This window comes from Ctenopharyngodon idella, chromosome 4 (genome assembly GCF_019924925.1).
Source record: "Ctenopharyngodon idella isolate HZGC_01 chromosome 4, HZGC01, whole genome shotgun sequence".
In the NCBI taxonomy this organism is placed as follows: Eukaryota; Metazoa; Chordata; class Actinopteri; order Cypriniformes; family Xenocyprididae; genus Ctenopharyngodon; species Ctenopharyngodon idella.
The window spans coordinates 20,421,570-20,445,502 of NC_067223.1; the positions used below are offsets into that span (position 1 = coordinate 20,421,570).

The 23,933-nt window shown below is 39.7% G+C and overlaps 2 protein-coding genes across 4 annotated transcripts in view; one reads left to right on the top strand and one right to left on the bottom strand.

The window, feature by feature from the left end:
• LOC127510699 (membrane-spanning 4-domains subfamily A member 4A-like) overlaps positions 1 to 11,457 on the bottom strand; it is a 69,392-nt gene extending 57,935 nt beyond the window's left edge. For 2 of the 3 annotated variants that reach the window (XR_007929699.1, XM_051890632.1), the window contains exon 1: positions 344 to 1,082. The gene's annotated coding sequence lies outside the window, so the exon portion shown is untranslated. Of the gene's footprint in view, positions 1 to 343; positions 1,083 to 11,368 lie in introns of those variants that run through there. The other variant, XM_051890634.1, reaches the window with a different exon arrangement.
• The window catches only part of LOC127511450 (oocyte zinc finger protein XlCOF6-like), an 832,024-nt gene that overhangs the window by 390,327 nt on the left and 417,764 nt on the right, over positions 1 to 23,933 (top strand). The window lies entirely within an intron of this gene.

The window sequence follows — 23,933 nt, forward strand, 5'->3', positions numbered from 1 at the left end:
ACAAAGAATGAACCAGACTGAGGGTGTTTTCACATATAGTTCATTTTAAAAGAACCAAACCCAGTTCTTTTTTTGTTCCTCTTCAGCATTGAAGTGATCTCAGACCCTTTCTTGTTCACACCACAACTTCATAATAACTCAGACCCCGGCTTTCTGTGTTTTCAGTAACACTGCTGCATCTCTCCAATTGTGAAAGGCAAAAAATACAGAAAAAAGTAAGCAGTGGATAAACCGATCAGTAGTTTATCACATCACAGGACTGGCTCAACATAATCAACCTCACTTGATACTATAATCATGTCTGCTGTAAATCTTTTGTAGCTCAGAAAAGAATAATAATTACCTTTGGTTATTATTGTAGGTCTCATGAATTTAAATTTATATTAGGGCTGTGCAGTCTGTAACAAGAAAAAAAAAGACTTTTACAAGCACATATTTTAGGTATTGTAATATTAAGAGAATTAGATTTAGTATTTTGAGAACACTATCATATATACAGTGTTTCCCACAGGATTGTGTTTACTGTGGTGGTTGTACCTCTATACCCAAATCTGCTGTTAAAAATAAATCATCCACCCGCCAACTTCCCAAACCTACAATATTCTCTGATTTAGATATCTGCATCTGATCATCACAAAAAAAAATAAATAAAAAAATAAAAAAAATAAATTCAAATTCTCAGTGTTAAGCATGATGATATAATAACATATGACACTTAAGTATGCTCTTTTTAAATATCTAAAATAAAAGTTCTTCTTTGGCAAAATTACATTTCCTTAATAGCCTAAACACAGGTTTTACTCCCAAAAATTGTCACTGTTTCATTACATCATTGTTGGAAAACACTCTTATCAGAATAATTTAGCTTGTGTATATTTTTAATTAAAGCTGTTAAGTTATTAAGCAATATCTCATGGGGGGTTTTTCCCTTTGTGTTTTATATAATGACCACTAGAAGGTGCTCTAATCATGCTTTCCTTGATTGGTTTCCTCTGAATAGAAATGCATTGTCGTTGAAAAGGAAAGTAAAAGAGTGAAACCCATTCCTTGCAGACTTCTGTGTCTTTATTAAAATCAGCACATTAATGATTTATCTCTCACCCACCCGTGACCCGCCCGCAATTACTTGGAATATTATTTTGTATTAATTGGCCGGCCCAACCCAGCGGATTATCTGATGCGGATATAACCGCGATCCGTGCATCACTTTCGTGCGCTCTCGCAGAATGTCCTGAGCGGCTCCGTTCAAGGCCAGCAAGTTGTAGGGCCGGAGTGAAAGCGATCTTTTCAGCACGGAACCCCATTTTCTGCAGTGGGGATGGGGGAAAGGTTCAAGAATGGACACAGGCCAAGCCGCAGGGAACCGTGCTAAAGGGGTATCTGAGCATGTGACTGCCTGAGTTTTGTGAATACTCGACAGGCGGCACGAAATTTGACGGAGGCGGCTGCCTCGTAATTCTCTATGCAGGAAAATCCCTGGAATTACCCTGCTGAAAGAGGCCATTGCTACCAGGGCATACCGTTTCCATGAAAGGGTGTACATGGTCTGCAACAATACTTAGGTAGGTGGTAAGTGTCAAAGTAGCATCCACATGGATGGCAGGACCCAAGGTTTCCCAGCAGAACATTGCCCAAAGCATCACACGGTCTCCACTGGCTTGCCTTCTTCCCATAGTGCATCCTGGTGCTCTGTGTTCCCCAGGTTAGCAACGCACACGCACCCGCCATCCACGTGATGTAAAAGAAAACATGATTCATCACATTAGGCCACCTTCTTCCATTGCTCCGTGGTCCAGTTCCAATGCTCACGTGCCCAATGTTGGCGATTCCAGCGGTGTACAGGGGTCTGCATGGGCACCCTGACTGATCTGCGGCTATGCTGCCCCATACGCAACAAACTGTGATGCACTGTGTATTCTGACACCTTTCTATCAGAACCAGCAACTTCTTGAGCAATTTGAGGTACAGTAGCTCGTCTGTTGGATTGGACCACACTGGCCAGCCTTCACACTTGGCCGCCCATGACCCTGTTGCCTGGTGACCTTTGTCGTACGGTGAGAGAGGTTCAAAGATGACGTTTTCCTGGTCTTGTGACCAAAGGTAGCCTACGATCATTTTCTGACAGTGTCAGAAATTCAGCATGATCAACACACAGTGTGTTTGCTGCTACGATCTACGTCTACTGACCAGCCAAAAAAATGCGACAAAATCAACGCGACATGGCGCTAAAACTTAAAACTGTTTACCTCAAGCTCTTTTCTCTTCCTCTTTCGCCACTTCCTTTTTTCCAGCACACATAAAAACTACAACTGCCAAAGTGTGATTCAACATGGTGTTTTGTTTACCACTAACGCATGCTGATGACGTTTTATTCTTCTATAGAAACTTGCATCGTAGCCTACGATTCAATAGGTGTCATCATCGTACAGTCTACATGCATGTCGTACCCAAGTTTAATAGATCCATGTCGTACAGTGTGATAAAGTAATGACGTTATAGGATTGCTAAAATCGTGCAGTGTATCCCGGGCTTAAACATCAACTTTGAGAACAAAATGTTCACTTGCTGCCTAATATATCCCACCCACTAACAGGTGCTGTGATGAAGAGATAATCAGTGTTATTTCACCTGACAGTGGTCATAATGTTATGCCTGATCGATGTGTCTGTGTGTGTGTGTGTATGTATATATATATATATATATATTTTTTTTTTTTAAATCTGTTGGAGCCAATAGCCTCATATAAACAAAGCTTCAGTTGTGTTTCAGTCCAAGTTTGAATCTTGGTTCGGGGACATTTCTCGAACCTGATAAATAAATATTTTAACATCTTCTAATTAAAACAAAGATACTAAATATTTAATAAAAGAAAATAAAGTTGTTTTTTCCCAGAGGAACTTGTATAAGGTACAGTGATGTCAGGACAATCATCTACAAACTCAAATAAGAGTTGGACTGATTAAAAAAATGGAAGTTAAAACAAAATATTCAGCAGCTGAATATTGCTGAAAACTTTTTCTATGCATACAAAAATACCTATGGAACATGCTATATAAAAATACAAATGGAAAGGGTTAGTAAATGTTGACATTACTAACGATCACTAGCAGCATATAATCTTGGTTAGTTTATATTAGTGTAGCACAACATTGCAATTGTCACGGAGACGAGCTCCGTGGTTCCCTCCTCTGGCCAACGGAGGGAGCCGTCTCCCAAATACTGACACACACACTCGCATACACACTGCATTTCCCACAAGCCCGTGCCTTGGACTGATTATCCTTGGATATATCATCAGCCCTGACGGAGTCGCGATGGATGAAAAGAAGGTCTCTACCATCCTCAACTGGCCACGACCCAATACCCTCAAGGAAATGCAACGATTTCTGTGGTTTTCCAACTTCTATCGCCGATTCATTCACAACTTCAGCTCCATAGCCTGCCCACTTACCAGCATGGTTAAAAAAGGCCAGAACCAACTCACGTGGACCTCTGCCGCCATTGACACTCAAGGAACTCAAGGAACGCTTAACCTCTGCGCCCATTCTGCACCATCCCGACCCGTCTCTCCCATTCACCGTCAAGGTTGATGCATCCAGTACCGGCCTTGGGGCAGTACTCTCGCAAAGACTAGGTAACCCACCTAAACTGTATCCTTGTGCTTATCATTCCAGAAAGCTCACGGCAGCAGAACGCAACTATGACGTCGGTGATCGGGAGCTGCTGGCCATGAAGGCGGCGTTCGAAGAGTGGCGCCATTGGCTGGAGGAGGCCATACACCCTTTTGTCGTCTTGACCGATCACAAAAACCTTGAATACCTGCGTACCGCCAAGAGACTCAACCCCCGCCAGGCTCGGTGGTCTTTGTTCTTCTCCCGATTCAACTTTACGGTCACCTACCGACCTGGTTCTAAGAATGTCAAGGCGGATGCTCTGTCTCGCCAATACGAAGGTGAGCACAACACCCAAAGCCCAGAAACTGTAATACCTGCCTCTCTTGTTATTGCACCCATACAGTGGGATATCATGACGGAACTGGAACAAGCCAACGCTGAGAATGAGATCCCACCAGATTGTCCTCCAGATAAAGTCTTCGTTCCGGTGAACTTCCGCAACCGCATCCTGGAAATGGTCGATACCTCACCTTCATCTGGTCATCCGGGCATCACCACAACCATACAGATACTGCAAAACCGGTTCTGGTGGCCTTCCTTATCCAAAGATTCCATCCAGTTCGTTAAATACTGTCATGTCTGTAACATAAACAAACCCTCACACCAACTCCCCGCTGGCCTACTGCAACCACTACCTCTCCCTCAACGCCCCTGGTCTCACATCGCTGTCGACTTCGTCACGGACCTCCCTGCATCCAACGGATATACCACCATACTCACCGTAATAGACCACTTCTCTAAAGCCTGCCGCCTTATCCCCTTACCAAAGTTACCCACCGCCATGCAAACCGCTGAACACTTATGCAACTGGGTCTTCCGCATTTACGGTCTACCAGAGGACATAGTATCAGACCGTGGTCCCCAGTTCACCTCCCGCCTCTGGTCAGCCTTTTGTCAAGCTCTGGGTATCAACGTCAGTCTACCATCCACAATCTAATGGTCAGACTGAACGGCTTGACCAAGAACTCACCCGATTCCTCCGATCTTACTGCAACCGTAACCAGAACGACTGGTCCCGATACCTTCTGTGGGCTGAGTACACCCAGAACTCGATACGCAAGCCAGCAACCGGATTGACACCATTTCAGTGCGTACTGGGGTTCCAACCACCACTATTTCCCTGGTCTGGGGAACCCACCAACATACCTGCTATTAATGACTGGATGAACCGGAGTGAGGCTACCTGGGATAGAGCACATACCCACCTGCAGCACGCTGTCCACCGTCTGAGAGAACAAGCAGATCGCCACCGCCGTCCTGGTCCTGCATATCAGCTTGGTCAATGGGTATGGCTGTCCACACGAGATCTACGTCTCAAACTCCCATGCAGAAAACTGAGTCCAAGGTACGTTGGCCCATTCCAGATCACACGACAAATCACACTAGTCTCATTTGGTCTTTCACTGCCTAATCACTTTCTTATTTCTCCTACATTTCATGTGTCACTGCTCAAGCCTGCCGATGGTCCCAGCGAGGAGGGGGAGGAGATGTCCGGTGATCAGGGCCCCCCGCCCATCTTGGTGGAGGGCGAGGAGGCCTACCAAGTCCACGAACTGCTGGACTCCAGGCGCCGAGGAAGGATACTTCAGTACCTGGTTGACTGGGAGGGGTTTGGCCCGGAGGAACGCTCGTGGGTCAATGCGGATGATATCCTAGACCCCAACCTGGTGGAAGAGTTCCACGGCAATCATCCGGAGAGACCAGCCCCTCGACCGCGTGGAAGACCTCGGCGCCGCTTGCCTCCTCGCGCCAGGAGGCGCTCGCAGAGGGGGGGGCTCTGTCATGGAGACGAGCTCCGTGGTTCCCTCCTCTGGCCATCGGAGGGAGCCACCTCCCGAATACTGACACACACACACTCACATACACACTACATTTCCCACAAGCCTGTGCCTTGGACTGATTACAACCACAGCTGTTACTCATTACTCGGACTATAAAGCACTCCCTTGTACCATAGTTAATTGCGAAGTCTTGTTTTGCCTTGGTGAACATTTCTGAGCATTATTACCCTGTCTGATTACCTGTTGCTGATCCTGTTTGTTACCCGTCCATGACTCTCTGCTGCCTGCCTTTGACCTCTGCCTTGTGTTCTGATCTGTGAGTGATATCTGCCTGTCCCGTACCACTGCCTGTTTCCCGACCTCAATTCTGCCTGTCCCTTTGGTACCTGTCTGCTCCTGTTTGACCCTGCCTGTACGACCACGCTCTTATTCAATAAAAGCATGCAAATGGATCCCAGCCTGAGTGACGATTCGTTACAGCAATATTTTATATTATATTATATCTCAAATATATTAAGCATTCCTCCTGGAGCGTGATCGTGAATGGACCTTGTTTTCAGCAGTGACGGAAAAGACGGAACAGTGGGTATGTCAAGCCTGCAGGTACACTTGTCAAAACAAAACACAAAGCAGGCTGGGACCTTGATGCTTTCACATATCACAATAAAAAATGAACCACAAACAGATCCATTAATACCATTAATTAAGATATTAATTCATGGGAACATGATGATGGAACACGCGATGTAAAGTCATGGCCACGACTTCATTATGTTGAGGGAATGATATCTTGTTCTCATGAGTCATGAGTCATGTAAACAATCTGCACAACCATAGCAATCTGGAATTATCAGAAATGGATAAGACTATAATAATATTTATTTTTAAATAATTCACGAGTTCATATTTACATATAATTAAATACAGTAAAAGTTATGCATATTTGGCGAGCTGTCCAGGGGGAGGGCTCGAGCTCAGAATTTTGGCCCGAACCTAGAGTATTCCCCCCGGTTGTGGTAAAAATAGATAGAACTAGAAGTGAGGAGATGGGGTGGAGGAGGGATGCTGATAAACTGTCAACGAACACAGGTTGTCACGGAATTAAGAAATGATTATATTAACGTATTGCATATTATATTGTATTGCGCACAATGTTGCCTAGACAGCATTCAAATGAAGTTTGTTATTATCAATAATAATAAAAGGACAGCCTATGTAACAACAAAATATAGGCCTACAAGAAAACATTTTTATCCATCCCATTTCACAGCCTTTTTAATCCATTCACTGATTGTGTCTTTATTTATTTATATTTTTATTATTATGCCTATTAAAAATAATTTAAAAAAAATATATATATATAAAAGAAATAATATATAGACTAATATGTTAAATTCCCGTAAATGAGCTTCCTGTAAAATTCCCGTGTCCCTACAGAAATAAAAAAAAAGGGCTATAAACAAAATACAGGTGCTGGTCATATAATTAGAATATCGTGAAAAAGTTCATTTTTTTATTGTAAATTATTTTTAAAAATGACACTTTCATATATTCTAGATTCCCTACATGTAAAGTAAAACATTTCAAAAGTTTTTTTTTTAAATTTGTTGATTAGAGCGTACAGCTAATGAAAGTCCAAAATCCAGTATCTCAAAATATTAGAATATTTACATTTGAGTTTCATTAAATGACCATCCCTACAGTATAAATTCCGGGTATCTTTTGTTCTTTGAAACCACACTAATGGGGAAGACTGCTGACTTGGCAATGGTCCAGGAGACAATCATTGACACCCTCCACAAAGAGAGTAAGTCACAGAAGGTCATTACTGAATGGGGTGGCTGTTTACAGAGTGTACAGGTGCTGGTCATATAATTAGAATATCATCAAAAAGTTGATTTATTTCACTAATTCCATTCAAAAAGTGAAACTTGTATATTATATTCATTCATTACACACAGACTGATATATTTCAAATGTTTATTTCTTTTAATTTTGATGATTATAACTGACAACTAAGGAAAATCCCAAATTCAGTATCTCAGAAAATTAGAATATTGTGAAAAGGTTCAATATTGAAGACACCTGGTGCCACACTCTAATCAGCTAATTAACTCAAAACACCTGCAAAGGCCTTTAAATGATCTCAGTCTAGTTCTGTAGGCTACACAATCATGGGGAAGACTGCTGACTTGACAGTTGTCCAAAAGACGACCATTGACACCTTGCACAAGGAGGGCAAGACACAAAAGGTCATTGCAAAGAGGCTGGCTGTTCACAGAGCTCTGTGTCCAAGAACATTAATAGAGAGGCGAAGGGAAAGAAAAGATGTGGTAGAAAAAAGTGTACAAGCAATAGGGATAACCGCACCCTGGAGAGGATTGTGAAACAAAACCCATTCAAAAATGTGGGGGAGCTTCACAAAGAGTGGACTGCAGCTGGAGTCAGTGCTTCAAGAACCACTACGCACAGACGTATGCAAGACATGGGTTTCAGCTGTCGCATTCCTTGTGTCAAGCCACTCTTGAACAACAGACAGCGTCAGAAGCGTCTCGCCTGGGCTAAAGACAAAAAGGACTGGACTGCGTGGTCCAAAGTTATGTTCTCTGATGAAAGTAAATTTAGCATTTCCTTTGGAAATCAGGGTCCCAGAGTCTAGAGGAAGAGAGGAGAGGCACACAATCCACGTTGCTTGAGGTCCAGTGTAAAGTTTCCACAGTCAGTGATGGTTTGGGGTGCCATGTCATCTGCTGGTGTTGGTCCACTGTGTTTTCTGAGGTCCAAGGTCAACGCAGCCGTATACCAGGAAGTTTTAGAGCACTTCATGCTTCCTGCTGCTGACCAACTTTATGGAGATGCAGATTTCATTTTCCAACAGGACTTGGCACCTGCACACAGTGCCAAAGCTACCAGTACCAGGTTTAAGGACCATGGTATCCCAGTTCTTAATTGGCCAGCAAACTCGCCTGACCTTAACCTCATAGAAAATCTATGGGGTATTGTGAAGAGGAAGATGCGATATGCCAGACCCAACAATGCAGAAGAGCTGAAGGCCACTATCAGAGCAACCTGGGCTCTTATAACACCTGAGCAGTGCCACAGACTGATCGAATCCATGCCACGCCGCATTGCTGCAGTAATTCAGGCAAAAGGAGCCCCAACTAAGTATTGAGTGCTGTACATGCTCATACTTTTCATGTTTATACTTTTCAGTTGGCCAAGATTTCTAAAAATCATTTCTTTGTATTGGTCTTAAGTAATATTCTAATTTTCTGAGATACTGAATTTGGGATTTTCCTTAGTTGTCAGTTATAATCATCAAAATTAAAAGAAATAAACATTTGAAATATATCAGTCTGTGTGTAATGAATGAATATAATATACAAGTTTCACTTTTTGAATGGAATTAGTGAAATAAATCAACTTTTTGATGATATTCTAATTATATGACCAGCACCTGTATATCAAAGCATATTAAATGCAAAGTTGACTGGAAGGAAGAAATTGGGTAGGCAAAGGTGCACAAGCAACAGGGATGACCGCAAGCTTGAGAATACTGTCAAGTAAAGCCGATTCAAACACTTGGGAGAGCTTCACATTGAGTAGAATGAAGCCGGAGTCAGCGCATCAAGAGTCACCACACTCAGACATCTTCAGGAAAAGGACTACCAAGCCACTTCTGAACCAGAGACAACGTCAGAAGCATCTTACCTGGGCTAAGGAGAAAAAGAACTGGACAGTGAACAGTGGTCGAAAGTCCTCTTTTCAGATAAAAGTAAATTTTGCATTTCATGTTGAAATCATGGTCCCAGAGTCTGGAGGAAGACTGGAGAGGCACAGAATCCAAGCTGCTTGAAGTCTAGTGTGAAGTTTCTGAAGTCAATAATGATTTGGGGGGGCCGTGACATCTGCTGGTGTTGGTCCATTGTGTTTTATCAAGTGCAAAGTCAATGCAGCCATCTTCCAGGAGATTTTGGAGCACTTTATGCTTCCATCTGCTGACAAGCTTTATGGAGATGCTGATTTCCTTTTCCAGCAGGACTTTAGCACCTGCCCACAGTGCAAAAACCACTTCCAAGTGGTTTGCTGACCATGATATTACTGTGCTTTATTGGCCAGCCAATATGCCTGACCTGAATCTATGGGATATTTTCAAGAGAAAGATGAGAAACAGTCGATCCAACAATATACAGATGATCTGAAGGCTCAATAGTGCCTCAGCAGTGCCACAGGCTGATCACTTCCATGCCACACTTCACTGATGCAGTAATTTGTGCTAGGAGCAAGTCATTTGCTGTAATATGTGCTGCCGACCAAGTATTGAGTGCACAAAAGAACATACTTTAAAGAACTTGAACTTTTCTGTTTTGCAAATCCATTTTTTGATTGATCTTAGGAAATATTCTAATATTTTGAAATACTGGATTTTGGACTTTCATGAGCTGTACGCTCTAATCATCAAAATTACAAAAAAAAACTTTTGAAATGTTTTACTTTACATGTAGGGAATCTAGAATATATGAAAGTTTCATTTTTAAAAATAATTTATAATAAAAAAATGAACTTTTTGATGATATTCTAATTATATGACCAGCACCTGTATTCTTTTAACATAGGCCATAGCCTATAACATAAGGTATCGAATGTTACTTAGATAAAGAGATATGGGAAATGAAGGGGAAAATAAAACAAATATATATTTACAATGAATAGCTAAATGTAACTATTAATAATAAAAAAATATTAAATAAAATAAATAAATGATCAGTAAATGGATTTAAAAGACTTGAATAGATTAAAAATGTTCAAGGTATATTCTTTTAACATTTATTTATAAACTTCATTCGAATGCTGTCTAGGTAACATCACGCACAATATGTTAATATAATCATTTCTTAATTCCGTGCTTTTTCTTAATTAAAAATAAATATTATTATAGTCTTATCCATTTATGTGTTGTTTACAAATTTAACTCGTGGCCATGGGAAAAATAGATGCCGTTCCCTCAACAAAATGAAGTCGTGATAAGGATGTCGTTACCTTGTCGACAAAATGATCTTGTGGCCACGACTTATCATGTTCCCACAAGAACATGTCCCCTCCCAGTCAGTGTACAAACCTCCCTTAACTGTCTGAAATATTTGAGAACCAAGACCTAGGAAACAACACAGTCCAATACTCATATAACATTTACAGATAATTTGGAACATTTTTATTTATTTATGTTCTGTGGAAAACTGCATTTGCCAATTCTGCTGGAAAGCCAGGCAAAATTATTTGTGCATGTTCATGCTCTCAGTTAACACCTTTTCCAGTTAATCCATGGGCGATTCTCATTTCTCATTTGAGAAACCTTATTTGCTTTCCATGTCTCAGCTGCACCCCCTTAGGATGCAGGGGAATGATGCAAATGAAAATGAGAATGGAGGAATCAAAAGAAAACCTTATTTGTATATTAGAATATTTTTGATCAGTTATCAGCTTTGGATTATGTTTTTGAAGTTTGGATATTAACATAGTAAATGTTAATAAAGCAAGATACTCTGCTGAAATGTATGAGATGTATGTTTTATTTTAACTGCAAAGAAAACAAATTTAAATTGTGGCATATCTAAGGAGAATTTAGATGTACGCCAGGTTTTTAGAAAAAAAAAAAAAAAAAAAAGACAAACCTAGAATACACCTGTGTATCTCTGGAAGCTTCCTTACATCTCTTTCCTTAAATCGCAAATAGAATGACATTTAGGTGCAATGTTATTTGCAGTCAACAATGTCTGAACCATCAAAATAAAGTGTAACTAGTCTTTCTTCTCAACTACTCACACTTAAAACTACTCAAGAGATACTTCCAAAGCACTTCATAATCAATCATAAAACTAAGAGAAATTTTGAAATAAAAGAATAGAGACTCACTTGTTTTGCAGCACACTCTCACTCGTATCATGCCACCACTAACTTCTCACTACCAATATATACTCAGAGAGAGAGAGAGGGAAAAAAAGAAAAGGGAGGGGCCAGACTCAAAATTTGATTTATCAGCTGGAAAATTTGTTCTGAAATTGATTCCAATAATATTGTTCCTCGTTTTATTGTTGTGATGTGGACTCTGCTATTCTTTTACATTTAGATTTTTTTGTAGAACTATCTGCAAAAAAAAAAAAAAAAAAAAAAGCTTTACTTAGTATTTTCAGGTGGTACTCACTGCAGAGTCTATTGGTGCGTTCAAGTCATGTCGGAAAGATCGTATTTACGAGCTGAATGCACATGAACGCCACCACAATGTCGTAAATACGAGTGGGGAGCTCGGGATTTTCTTTAAGCCCCGATCTGAACGAGCTGGGGGCGTGTCAGTGAGAAACATGGCGAAATACCACAATACTTATAGGTATTTAGCAGTGACATTGTCAGGCTTTTCTATTTACAACGAAGTAAGCTGATTCCCAGCAAAAATACGATAGCATCATAATATAACAATATAATATGTAACGATAAAGCTTACAAGGCTTCATAAATTAATTAAAAACATAAAAAAAGCAACATACAACTAATGCAAATTCTTTGCTATACATTTTCTAGAAGTAGAAGTGTTGTTATTTTGGGTAATTAATTTAGAGAAGGCACACCGCCATCATACTCCGACAAAAGTGACTTACCATCGTAAACACGACTTCCCAGGAGGACTTGAACGCACCATATAATGACCAGCTTCTCCTCTCTGGACGTCCAGTGGGGTGGAGAGATAGAGTTGTGGGTAGGATTAGGGTGTGGTTGTACATTCGCTCCTCCTCGCTAGATGTCCAGCGAGGGGGAGCTAACGTAAGCTCCAACCATTTGCTCTGCAGTGAGCACCTTCTCAGTATTTTTGTCTTGTTTCCAGTCCAAATATCTAAAAAAAAAAATCTTAAACCCAGAAAAAAAAATCTAAATGAAGCGAGTTTTTGCTTAAAACAAGCAAAATGATCTGCCAATAATCATCAAATAATCTTGTTTCTGTCCCAAACAGAAGCAAGATTATTTTTCTTACCCCATTGGCAGATAATTTTGCTTGCTTTTCACTTCATTTTGATTTTTTTTTTTAGAAAACAAGAAAAATATCTTATGTCATTTTACTTATCTAGTAAAAAAACATCTGGATTTAAGAATTTTTAGATATTTAGACTAGAAACAAGACAAAAATAATAAATAAGATGATTTTTGAAGTGAATTATTGTTATCGATATCTATATATGCTAGTATTTTATAAAGTAGTATTTATTAACCATGAATAATGATGATGTATCTTGTTTTTCTACTGAACTGGTGTTTTTAGCGCAAGTTCTGAAACTACTTCAATTCAGCATTTTCATAAATAACTGAAGAGGATTTTCTTCATACTTTCTTCATATCCATCTACAGTATATTCAGAGAGTATTCTGACATAGAACCTGAAAGCTCTGGATGTAAACAGTGTAGCATATTTTAATTCTTATCTAATATCTTAATTTGTGTTCCGAAGATGAACAAAGGTCTTACGGGTTTGGAACCTCATGAGGGTGAGTAATTAATTATATAGACAGAGTAAATGAGGAAACTAAATAGGAACAGCTAAACGGAATAAGCCAATGACAACAAACATGAACTCAAACAGACACAACAGGAACTAAAATGAACAGAGCATGACCGTGACACCTGCATTATTCTCAAATACTTAAAGACCCCTCAGTTGTTCCCCTTCACTTAAAATTGCTTTCCGGATGGCAGGGTGTCACAGCAGGTTGCGAAATAAAGATGAATGAATGGATCTAAATTCAGCTTTGTATTTGCGTCATAGCCTATGCTTCAGTAGTCAGCATTGTACAGTCTGCATACATGTCACACCCAAGTTAATTTGGTCCATGTCGCAGAGTGTGATATTTAATGATCCTATAAAATTGCTAAAATCAGAAAGTAGCAGGCATAAGGCCGTTTGTGCCCTGGAGAAAGTCAAAGGTTTCTATTTACATGTTTTTGCAGCGTTGAGTAATGTTCCCAATCACAAACATATCTGTTAATTTCTTGAATGCAATGGCCAATAAGAGGTGAAGTTAAAAAAAATTATAATAATCTTTGAGCCGTGAGTGTATTCTAAGTTATGCACGCTTGCAAATACTCTCATTGCAACAGTTATATAAATAAGAGATTTACTGCGCAGCCAGCTTCATTGATTACTTTGTGAGATCAATTCAATATTTATATTTTTCTTCCTATATTTCACAAACAGTGAGCTTGGCCTGGTACAGTATTTGCTCTGCTGGCGCGTCGGTGTTCTTCTCTTTGCATCCGTATTCACCATGTGGCCGTGTTAATGTCATGTTTACAGACTTCGTAATATTTTCAAATGACAGTTTGGGAAATTATTGCAAAGCAGTTTGTTTGCAAGTCCAGAATAGATATTGGCCAAAATAAAACTAATAATCGTTCGAATTTATAGCCGGTGGACCATGTATAACAGTTTTTTTTTTTTTATTATTGTTCAAATCATCCCCCGGGCCGGATTGGACACCTTTGTTTGACACCCCTGTCCTACATTAAATAGGAAATCGCAGACCTTAATTTAAATGTACTATGATTTAAATTAATCATTTGATGCATTGTACTATTGCATTTGGATGTAGATATTAACTGTAATTAATTTCTGTAATTATGTCAACAATTACACTGTTGACCTTCCCTTCCCCCACATACTATAAAACCTGTTCATAAATTGTTTTTCAATGCAAATACAAAATAAGTACATTCTACCTAACAATTTTTTCCCCCTTAATACATAGTAGTAATGGACACCAAATATAAAGTGCGACCAAAATTTCCAGGTCTAGATGTTGCACATTCAGCTGTGGTCAAACGTGTTAAGAGTGACATGTCAGTAAATGATAAGAGGAAGTGTGCTGAAGTAATGTCAAGACAGACAACTGCTTCATAAACAACAAAATTCCCAGTGTAAAATGAACTCAGTGTTCAGTCCATACAGTGTAAAAAAAAAAAAAAAAAGTATACTGAAGCAGTGTAGCAGTTAATGATACGATTATATGATCGCACATTAGAGATGAACACCTGCTGTTAACAAGCAGAATCAATGAAGATAAGAGGAACAACAAAAAGAGAGAAGACGCATAGAAACACAACTACAACTGTTGCTGTTTTTTAACTCACGACTGTTTTCTGAAACTGTATTGTTGCAAATTTGGAGGCAGCCTGAACAAGAGTTCTGGGATCACAAAGGGCAAATTCAAAACGGAAGGGAACATCCCTTGATGTTCTTTCACCCACCAGGCAGTCTGAGATCTGTGCTGCTACCGTTGGATCATCGTGTTAAAATGAAAAGTATAGCTGTGTCCCCTCAGCACAGCAATGGTAGGAGAAACCATGTGCCTATATAATAGGTCCCAGCCATATATGTTGTGTATATGGAAAAGAGACTAGGTTCAAGAACTGATCCCTGTGGTACCTCTGTGACCAGATGATGTGTTTGGATACCTCCCCAGATATCCTTGAATGATCTACCTGTGAGGTAAGGTTCATCCAGCAAAGTTCCAGTTTTGCCCATTAATGAGAGGGTGGACAGAAGGATCTAACTATGTCGAAAACTGCAGATAACCTTATTGGTTATCATCCAGCTGGTTGTTCTGTGAAATTAAAGATGATACCTGATTGAAAACAACCAGTTCAAGTGTTTTCACTACGAATGGGAGGCACTACATGAAAAGGCACGTTTCCGGACTGTAAATGTCCGTGATCAAACCCGTACATGTGCTCTGGCGTGCCTGGTTTCTTGACACAGCCAGAAATGGACGACTTCGTGTGCAGACCTTTCTCAGTCCATTTCAAGATTATTAATTACGCGTGACGTGAATGAAGCAATATGCTGCGTTTACGCCACCTCGTATTTACCGGAATCTTGAGGTGACAAAACGTGACGTTATATTCGGAGCTGTGGGAATTATGTATTTCTATGGCACCACTATCAATGCCTAAATTAATCTACAGCGGTCAGATGGTACAGCGGCCAAGTGGTACACGTGGGAGCTCTCAGAAAACTCCTAGCTTAAAAGCGAGCTCTACGAGGACATGAATGCTTTTTACAAGCTAGAATCTCACAGTTAAAGTAATTACGATATGGCGTGAACGCACCTATAGTCCACTCATTCTGGCGGCACCTCCTTAAGTGCTGTATTTGAAGCCTTTGAGAACAGTTGAGAAGGTGTCTGCTATTACGTTAACTCAAGCACACTATCTTAGGCTAACATTAATTAATAAATGTGAATATTTTACTAATAGCTAACTTCTTAGAAATTTATGTAGCAGTTGCTAAGTACCAGTTTTACCAAGCTAGCAAATTTTAGCTAGACTAATTTCATAACATACACTCGCTCAGTTAAAATCTACAACACTTAATCTTATGTTTTGGTAAATACTTTGTAAGCTTTTGATGTTGTGTTATGCGAACATGTTATTTACAAGGCTTTTATGAATTCACGCTCACAAATACCTTCGCATGATGTAAATCTCTCGGAAAATACCGGACGCTGTCAGCGTACGCATGATTTGAATGCAGCAGGAGTGAGAATAAACTGCTCAAAACAATGTCGGGCTCGAAAATACAAAACGATACAACATTGAACACATTTTTGATGCTATGTTCTGGCAAACATGTTATTTAAAATAGTTTTATGAATTCACACTCACCATTTACGTTTTCTCAGCCTCAGAAAATAACGGACGCTCTCTGCCGCTGCGCGCCCAAGAGAAGAGCTGCAGTGAGGCAGTGGGGGAGGAGAAATAACAGACTTTGAGAGTCAAGACAGTAAACGATTCCTAAAAGATTTGATTCAGAAGCGTCAGGAATTGAGAGTCTCGTGTGATTCAGCTCCAAATGCCAGACCTGAAATGTCAGTGCGTGATATAAGCCGCGTTTCCACCGCAGGAACTGCAGATACCAGGGTCTGGGCAAAAATTTCCCCCTCAGAAAGTACCTGCTGGCGAGGTAGTAATTTTTCAAATTTCTGATTGGTTGACTCCACGCAGCATTTTATTTCAACCACCATTTTTAAAAGTCTGTAGCAGTGCGTGAAGTAAGAGTTGTTTGCTATTCACTAAAAAAAATCTATTTGCTAAAAAAATACGACCGGCGTCGAAGTTCAGGCTTTATTAAGCTTATATGTGGAGGACGAAATCCAGCTGGAACTGGAAAGTCGTGTGCACCTACATCTTAGACTGCAATGGAAATGCAGACAGAAACAGGTCTGGGGGAAAAATGTTCCTGGGACAAATTGTTCCGGGTAATTGTGGTGGAAAAGCAGCTATTAGTGTTTATTTTCTCGATTACAAACCCGAGATAGCCATAACAACGAGTGTGGATTTTGATTAATCCCAGATTCCCAGTCACTCAAATCTTGTGATTCTGTTCATCAAAAGACTAATTTAGATTAATTCACTAATAATTGCTGACAGTGTTGCCAAGTCTGCGGTTTTCCTGCGGAATTGGGCTACTTTCAAGTTGTTGCCGCGGGTAAAAACTTTTTCCGCAGGTTGATATCCACCCCCGTGTACAATTTTGGCACACAAACACCCCACAGACGTACAAATTCAGTGGAGAATCCAGCCATACGATGGAGAAAAACGCATAGGGCTATTTTTGTTGCACAGACCTGGCAACCCTGATCGGTGACACCTTCAGTTTGTTACACCAGTTGGTGGCTACCATTGAGTGGCTTTTTGATTATTTTAAGTGAGTTTGAAACATTCAAAACAGAATTAATTTGAAATAACCTACATATTTTAACTGATAAACAAACCCTGCGTATCAAACTGCCAAAGTCACATGAACTATTGAAATTTCAAAACACTTATGACGTAACGAAGCCTCGTTTACTGAAATCATGTGATTTTGGCACTCTGAACCACTGATTCGAAACAAAAGATTTGTAAAGCTTCATGAAGCAGTGTTTTGAAATCGCCCATCACTAGATATTGTTAAATAAAGTTAAACGTTTTTGCGCACAAAAAGTATTCTCGTCTATATATAGTTAGTTTCCAGGAAAATAATTTTCAAATAAAATGAAAATTTCGGATGACCTGTCTCCGAAAATCTCAAGTGTATGGACGTGTACAGGATTCACTGGGAAATTTTCGCACATGCCCGTACACTTTAAGTTTCACTGAAATTTCCAATGTCCAATTTAGCCCCAAAATGAATCTTTTCATGCAGTGAGGAGAGAGACAAGTCCGTAACTTTCAACAAGCGCAGTCTTTAATATAGATTAAGCTGTGGGGTTACCCAAGCCTGCTTGAATTCAGTGGGAAAAATGCCTGAGAGGAAAGATGTGTTGGTGTGTACAGTACTCGAAGTGGGCTGGTACCCACCGACACACAATACCGGCACTTCTATATTTTAATCTTCAGAATACCTTCGCTTTTTCTTGTGTACCACCACTTCTCACAAGTTGCCGGCACTTTGGCATAGTCAAAGCATCAGGGTGATTAGTAATGACATCAAACTACCCAGGGCCAGGGAGTCACTACGTGAATTACCTCTCATCTTGACAAAACATGTGAATACAAGCAAAGTTCGTCCAACCCTATCGGAAGTTCTCATTTATGATAGTAATTTGAGAAACCCGAACAAATGACATTCAGTGATTATAATGATATGACAACTGAGATGAGTGACAGCTTTTTATTGATTATTAAGAGAAAGTTCTTTGTGCTCTTTTCAAGGTTATATGTAATCCATTGAATAAAAGTTTTGTTTGCTGCTAAGAGAACCGACTGCCAATTACACACTGCAGTTTCAGAAGTGACATCTACATATAAATGCAGGATTCACTATCGAAATTAAATTTATGTAGTTCCAGAATTACCTCTATTTTTTTTCATTGTAGGAATTTCATATGCTAGCCGGTGCACAAGAGTGTGGGAGAAATAGCTTGAAGAAGTTGTGAGGGGGATGGGGTCAAGGGGGCAGGTGGTAGGATGACTGGAGAGGAAGAAGCTTAGAGACTTCTGTGAGAACAGATGAGATTTTTAGCTGTGGGTGTGGTTGGTTTGAGTTCCTGCATGTGAGATGCTGAGAAGTGACTGCTGATGGTTGTAGTTTTGTATGTGAAGTAGTAATCAAAATTATTAGCTGTTAAAGATGAGGTGAAGGTGGCAAAGGGAGCAGAGGAGTGAACTAGATCTTTTGAAGAGTTTGTGTGTGTCAGAAGTACTGTTTTGGCAATGTGAACCTTGAAAAACATGAAAGCAAAGACTGATACATGCTAAGGTCACCACTGATTTCCACCATTTTCATTGCTGCCCTGAGTTTGGTCCAGTGTTCCTGGATGAATAACCAGGAACACTGAATAACCAGGGGTTAGAGGGAGTAGCACACGCTGGCCACACGCTGACCAGATTTTATTCTAGACAGGATGTTAGAGTAGAGAATAAAGTATATGTGGTGCTATTAACATCTGAGGGAGTGAGGAAAGTGAGCAATACATACAAGAGGAAAAGCTGTAGGGAGAAAGGGAGCATCTGAATTAGACTGGCAGGTGGTTTAGTGGAATGAAAGAAGGATGTTGTAAGTTAAAAGAGATAAGAAAGTGATCAGAAATGTCCAGAGGTTTAGTTCAGTTGCATGTATAGATGAAGTCAAAATTCTGTGTGGTATGTAAGACTCTTGCTGAATGTGCAGGCGTTATTTAAATTTGTTAGAGCGGCACGATTCTAAATCAAATGAGAATCACGTTTTTTTTTTGTTTTGTTTTTTTTTAAATAGAGATCATGTTTCTCCCACGATTAAACAAAATGACATGTAATTATTTACTAGAGGATAAATATTAATTACACTCAGCGCTTCCAGGTTCTACATCAAAATGCGGACTCATTATTGGCCGGCTCCTGCGTCAGCATCACACATATACGTTGTGCTGCTCACATAAACAGTGTCGGCCAATACTGAGCCGGTGTTTTGATGTAGAACCTGGAAGTGCTGCACGGTGTGTACTACGTCAACAGTGTAGGAGACTGACAGGGTAGAGAAAAAAATTGTTGAAATAGGTTGTTATTTTTGTTTTGTTTTTGCGCACAAAAAGTATTCTTGTCCCTTTGTAACATTAAGGTTGAACCACTGTAGTCACATGGACTATTTTAACGATGTCTTTAGTACCTTTCTGGGCCTTGAAAAGTGCAATGACTTTGCTACATATGTGTGGCTCAGAAACCCTCAGATTTCATCAAAATATCTTAATTTGTGTTCCGAAGATGAAATAAGGTCTTACAGGTTTGGGACGACATGAGGGTGAGTAATTATTGACAGAATTTTCATTTTTGGGTGAAAATTAGTTTTTTGGGAAACGCCTCGGTGGCTAGTTCCTATAACTGTGTTCGTAGAACTGTGCTTTATTTAAGAGAATCCTTTCTCAGAACGACCCGTGACCAGAGGGAGTGAGCTGAGAAACCACTGATCTGAGGGTGGATGTGTTTGTGTATTTCCTGTCCTCTTCGTCTGCCAAAGAGCCTGGTGTCAGTGGTTCATTTGAGATCCACTACATGTTCATGTAAGAAAAACTTTATGTGACTGTCAACTTAAAGATAAACAAAAGACTTAATTTGTGTCTTATAAAACACATCTTTTTCTTTTATTGGAACAAAGTCATCTTAAGTCTATTTCCATCTGAACTAGTGTTGTCACGGTACCAAAATTCCAGTAGTTGGTACCAATACCATAAAAATTTTACGGTTCTCTGTACCAATTTCGGTACCGCAGCAAAATCTGTTTTTATTATACTATTTTACTATTTTATATAGCCTATTTTAAAAACATATTAAATATGGTAATCATACATATAAATATTTGGAGCTTGTGTGTATGTTTGTGTGTGTATATATACCTCAATGAAATAAATTTTGAAATATAAAAAAAAAAAAAAAAAGCTCAAACATCCATTTTGTAACAGACGCGCGTGTTTATTTTAGCTATTCTTTCAATGAAACTACAGCCTGTAAAACTATGAAATAAATATCGGTAAATAATGGTAACCCAAATAATAAGTTAAATATTATTATATAAATAAAGTTAAATATTATTTTTTTAAAAACATTCGTTTTTTATTTCTACACAAAGATGCGTCATATAGCCTACCGCTCTGCTCTTTGAGAGGGATGTGGGACACGAGCAGGAAAGAGACCGTTTTGTTTTAATAATATCTTCATGTTATCTCCTGATGTTACAAGGAACTAACACTTGTTGTAAAAGGTCTGAAGAGTTTATCTTCACACATTCAGGCTATATTTGATTTAGCGCTGCCAGGGAAAGCGAAAGTAAAAATCACCAGCGTGTGTGAAAAGCGCTATACAAATAAACTTGACGTGCCTTATAAAGTCTAATAACAAGCACAAACCGTGTTAAATAGAAATTGAAAAAAAGAAGAAATGCAAAAATGCAATGTAATAATGGTAAAGTAATAATCAAAATACTTTACACTATTTAGGATGGATAGTATGCACATTTGGATGCAGGCTTGTTCTCCCTCACTGCAAAAAAAAAAAAAAAAAATTCAAAAATCAAATTACGTGGGTAGCAATGACATGCAAATATAACAGTGAAAGATCTTCACTTACTGTTATATTTGCATATGTCATTGTTACCCACATTTTTTTTTTTTTTTTTTTTTTGCAGTGAGGGAGAACAACCCTGCATCCCAATGTGCATACTATTCATCCTAAATAGTAAGATTTTTAGCACAAGTTTTTTTTTTTTTTTTACAGAACATCTCTTTTGTGAATGTTTTTGTTTAAATAATTTCAAAGATATGAAGTATTTTGATATTACTTTACGTCTATGATGACGTCATAGGCTGTCGCCGGCCAATAGGATTGGTGAGATTTGATATTGCTTTCAGACACCGGTTCACATGATGACGTTCCCCATATGCGTTTCAAACGCAGTGTCTCGTTCCCTGTTCTCAGGGAACCATGGTTACATACGTAACCTGAGACGCTCTTCCACCATGTATTTTACCTCTTCCTCTGTCGGTAAAGCAGGGAGTCTTGTGATTGGTTGTCAAGCCAGCTAATCAAAATTTAGCAGCCTCATCTCTGATTGGCTGGAATTATGTCATATTGTAACGCCTCGGTTGTGTTGAGCATGTGAGCCATTGGCAATTGAAAGCACTCAGCGTGGGTATCAGGAGAGCAAGCAAGTGAAACGTTGCACACACGAAAGAGAACGTCTGCGCACATCCAAATAAATTTCTTTTAAATGCAAAATTGATTTTCGTTCGCTCGAAATAATTTTTTATTTGCGAGACAAACATTTCTCCTCAAAATTTAGTTCATGCGCATGCAAAATGCCCTTTTGCGCACTCAAAATATGATCTTGCACACGCAGAATTGCGTCAGAAACGTAACCCCATACCTAACGCCCCAGTATAGTGATGGGGACACTATACTATTAAAAAAAAGCACCGTCCTTCGGATGAGACGTTAAACTGAGGTCCTGGCTCTCTGTGGTCATTAAAAATCCTAGGATGTCTTTCGAAAAAGAGTAGGGGTGTAACCTCGGCATCCTGGTGTAACGACTAAGACAAATCAGACACAATTATTTGTTATAGTTAACCAATAATTGTTTAAAGCTCACTCTGGGGTCTGTCCCCCATCCCCCGAGAAGTTTTATTGCGCTAAAGAATGTTGGTTGCCACATGGAAGAGCAGAGACAAAGAGACACACAGAAAACCTGCATCTTTCCCACAGAAAACATCCAGGTGGATGCTGCACATTGGCGGTGGTTGAGGAGACTCCTCCTTCCGTATTGTAAAGCGCTTTGAGTACCCAGAAAAGCGCTATATAAATGTAAGGAATTATTATTATTTCCTTGGTTCCTATGTTCCTTTGTTTATTTTCCCATCACTCATCTGTTACAATGGACACTATCATCAAAGCTGTTCATCATTTAGTCCATCACCATTGTGTATTTAAGTTCCTCCTGTTTAATTAGTGCTTGTCTGGTCACGTTTACATTATGGTGTGTTTCTCTGCCTTTATTGGATTACTTTGCCTGTTTGGATTAAACTTCATATTGGATTTTTATCGATTTGACTCTTTGTCTGTTTGTCTACCTGCACACACACCTGAAAATGTGACAGATGACCAGACCGCCCAAAATAGATGATAGGGCAAGAATAATCGTCCTGGCTCAGGAGAGCCTAAATTTTTTTCATTTGTTAAGGACTTTTGTTGCCTGCTCCCTTGACAGCGAGACCCTGAAGACCTTGTTCCGGATCAGGGCTACCTTTGTTGGAATGTTTAATCAATCATATAAGAAAAACATTGTAGAAATAGTTTGAATAATATAACAGCCAGATGTGTTTTGAAGGCCTCATGGCCTATTACATGACTGCAAGAACTGTCACCAGGTCCGGAGTATTGGAGTCATGTGACCCACTGAGTATTCTGCCAAGTTAAGGGTATTTTCAGGACACCACAAGTGGTTGTGAATGATGTCATGTTGAGGCTTCCCTCCTCTAGGAAGAGCCAGTTCTCCTTGGAAAATGTTACATCTTGCCTATGATAAAGGGTTGACAATCATTTGGCAGGTTGCCACTACTAGAGATACAGGTGAGAAAAGGAAAACCTAATTGTGTGAAACTGAGGTTGAATCTTACCAGAGAGTTGAGTCACATGGTTATTGCGAAGTCACAGAGAAGAAGAGGGTATAAGAATTGCGCCCAAGCCAGAGACAAACTCAGATGTCCTGCAGGCATCTCGGCTTTGTTGCTTTGTACAATAAAGTCTTATTTTGACTTCTGAAACTCTGCCTCTTGAGCTTCATTTGTAAGGAAGAGATTATTTTTCTCCACAACACCTTCAAGCACCCCATCAACCTCCTAGACACCACAGGACTGGACTGGAGGGAAACTGTCATTAGATGTCTGGAGAGTTTTGCGGCTCTTATTTTTAGGTGAACTAACCCTACTGTTCCTACTGCCGGTGCGAATGCAACAAGTAAAATGGCCTGGGGGAAAATTAGTTCTTTAGGAACCACCTTGGTGGCTAGTTCCTATAACTGTGTACCTATAACTACGCTTTATTTGAGAGTCCTTACTCAGAACGGCCTGTGACTAGAGGGTGTGAGCTGAGAAACCACTGATCTGAGGGTGGATGTGTTTGTGTATTTCCTGTCCTCTTGGTCTGCCAAAGAGCCTGGTGTCAGTGGTTCATTTGAGATCCACTACATGTTCATGTAAGAAAAACTTTTCATCTTTTTTATGTGACAATAAACAAAAGACTTAAGTTGTCTCATATAAAACACATCTTCTTCTTTTACTGGAACAAAGTCATCTTAAGTATGTTTCCATCTGAACTGCTCTGGTGATGAAGGAGATGTTACCAATGATTCAGTGACACACCTGAAGAGATTCATGGCTTTGAAGGTGCAATAATACTGATTCTGATACATTTGATTGCTGAAATACAGAGA